Source organism: Trachemys scripta, chromosome 10 (assembly GCF_013100865.1).
Source record: "Trachemys scripta elegans isolate TJP31775 chromosome 10, CAS_Tse_1.0, whole genome shotgun sequence".
Classification (NCBI taxonomy): domain Eukaryota; kingdom Metazoa; phylum Chordata; order Testudines; family Emydidae; genus Trachemys; species Trachemys scripta.
This window is the reverse complement of record NC_048307.1, coordinates 82,465,773-82,468,759: the sequence shown is the minus strand read 5'-3', so window position 1 is coordinate 82,468,759 and position 2,987 is coordinate 82,465,773.

Sequence of the window (2,987 nt, the reverse complement as noted above, 5' to 3'; positions counted from 1 at the left end):
AAACACCACCCAACTATGTTTTTTCCATTGATGATGCAGTTCTCAGCATGTTTCAAACTATTCTCAACATTGTCAGGTCTTCAATTTCAAAACAAAGACCTTTTCCCCCCCCACAAAAGGAATGAGACTGGAAGAAGTTTTGCAACATTTAAGGCCGGGTGTCCATGTATTAAAGAGTTATGCACCCCTTCCCACTAATGGTCAAAGAGCATTCTGAAAGCTTTACGACCAGGCACTAGACAGGTTAACAGCAACCCGAATGAAGAAAAACCAAGGGTCACACTCACTTCACAGCTAAATATTCTTTCCTACAAAGATGCTTTGTATCTACAATAAGAACGGCCATACCGATCCATCTAGCCCAGTATCCTGTCTTCAGGCAGTGTCAGATGCTTCAGAGGGAATGAACAGAACAAGGTAATTATCCAGTGATCCATCCCCTGTCGTCCAGTCTCAGCTTCTGGCAAATAGAGGCCTTGGGACACCCAGACCATTGTGCTCATATAGTAGTTTCCCATCATTTTTTTCTGCTGTTGCTGATGTGTTTAGGTGGCATATGGCCTGAATACTGCTTGTTAAACAGCGACACACTTAGCCCTGTGATTAACACTAACAGATTAATTGGGATTGGGGTGAAGACTTATTTTATTCCCATTCTAAGGGGGTTTTCTTCCAAACAAAAAATAGGTGGCTGCAGCCCCATTTGACTGTTTTATTGCTAATTCCACTAGCTCAGCGTCCCATTACTTTCAATCACTGTGAAGCATCCAAGCTGATGCAGTTAGACTCAAATTCCTCGGAGACAGCTCAACACTTAAGTCTGTATTAGTAAGCCATTTTCTTCAGGTGGTACTGGTCAAGATCTTAGCCTTTCAGCAGAGGTACCAAGCAATAGGATTCGAATCACATAGCCTGGGTTACACTACACAGTATCTGGGTTCCAGACCTGAAACACAAGGATCTGTCTCTCCAATGTACACCTTGCACCAAGAAAAAAAATCTTGACTGACTGTGACCAGAAAGTACCAGATCCCGGCCCAGACAAAAGCCAAGTGCACAATAGCATAACATATATCACACACACACACACACACACCTCAACAAAATCCCCTAATCGCGCCAAGTACAGACCACATTTCCCCAGCTGCTCCCAGCCCTGGAGCCGTCTATAACCCGAGCAGCAGTCATTTGGTATAAGGAGAGGGGGCTGGCACGGGGGACTGGTTACAAGGTTTCTAAAGCCCAGCAATGCCTGAGGGAGGAGGCACGTCCCACAAGTGGGAACAGACGGAGGCTACCTCAGAAGAGTTAAGTTGTGGGGCTGGGAAGAATCTAAGGTCACATACTGTTTCCTAACACTGGCAACGCTGCTACTGCACCCCCCTAGTGGCACTGGTTCAAGATGCCCAATGTAATTTATTGCCTTTTTAATACAAATAGCTGTCATCTCCATGCTAAGCTATTGATACAACAGCCCTTTCCGTTCCATCTCTCCCTTTGTAGAGGTTTAAGTGACAGAAATGATGTACTCCTTCCACAAGGCTTCCTTACTGATTATTTGAATCCTTGCTTTCCTCTTCTAGCTATAAGTTACAGAAAGGCCTGAGGACCTACAACAAGGCCTGCACCCTATTCCTGAATGGGTCATGGGAGAAGTAATGACGCAAACAGTGGTGCTGCATATTTGCCCATGACCTCTGTAAGAGCAAAGTGTTTCAATGTGTCTCAACCCATTTTTAATGAGTCCAGTCCCAGGGCAGGCAGCCGCATCATATAAACCTATTCATAAATATATCAAGCCAAGGAGGAGCAGACACTCCAGATCCCCTGGACTGCCTGCTTGTATGTGGGTTGATCACTCACATCCTTATCACCTGGGGAATCCTGCAACTCCTGGTCAACTTTTCCCATTGTGGAATTGCAGCTGCACGGGTGTGGGCAGTGGTAGCAGATCAGTCCAGCCCAGAGTGCAAGGACTGAGACTACGGAGGGCAGTTTGCCCTTGGAAGCCTGCAAATGCTGCCTCACAAGCAGAGCAACTTTTGCTCTTCTCCAGTCAGTGCTTTGGGGCTGCTCCACCATTGTGGGGTGGGAACTGGGTTTGCGGTGTTACACGGGCAGACACAGAGAGGTTGAAGGCCTCATTTTTGGTTTTCCCAGCCTAAGATGGAAGGGCTTTGAAACGTGACCTGCTCCGCTGTCTGCTCAAGGCTACAGATAACAGCAACTAACATCTGAGTGTTGACGTCTATCGTTTTGCTCAGGGAGAGGTTTATTATTATGAAGCCTCACTAAGAATCGGAGTTGTAATATTAGCCTGGGGGGGAGGGGGTGAGGGGTTACCAGAGTTGGACATGAGTCCTCACTATCTGTAGCACTGGTTTTTGTTTACACACTACACTTTTGGTTCAGACACTAAGGCCTAGTGTTGACTAGGAAACAAGGTATGTTTAGCAAATGTGTTAGCGAACACAAATATGCATATTTTTAAAACACTATTTAGCAGCCAGTGTAAACAAATTGCAGTTAAAACCATGCTTACTAGGTGTGGTCAAACCCTGTTTTTAAAAGCCATATTTTTGACAGTTATTTAAACAGGTTAGCCACCATACTCTCTAAAGAGACCTTTTTCCTATTCCTAGTCCAAAGTCTAAAGCAAGACAACTCTTTCATCAAAAGATAAGGCAAGAAACCGAAGTGGAACTGGCTGCCTTGAAAGGGAGCCTTTATAAAATCCCGAAGGTCTTGTCTGATGCTTTTAACGTATTGGAATTCACTGTAATCACTTAGTCAAAGTTTCGAAGAGTGCCAAACCCCCACTTCAAAGATCCATTACTGCAGGATATTTTTGGCATGGGAGCTCTTAAAGACCAGACAGTGCAAGATGGTATTGAAATTCTGGCCTCACATCTCCACTGAGAGGAAGCCCAGATTACATACACTAAAATTAAAATGCTATCCAAAGTTAACAAGTCTACACTGAGTAA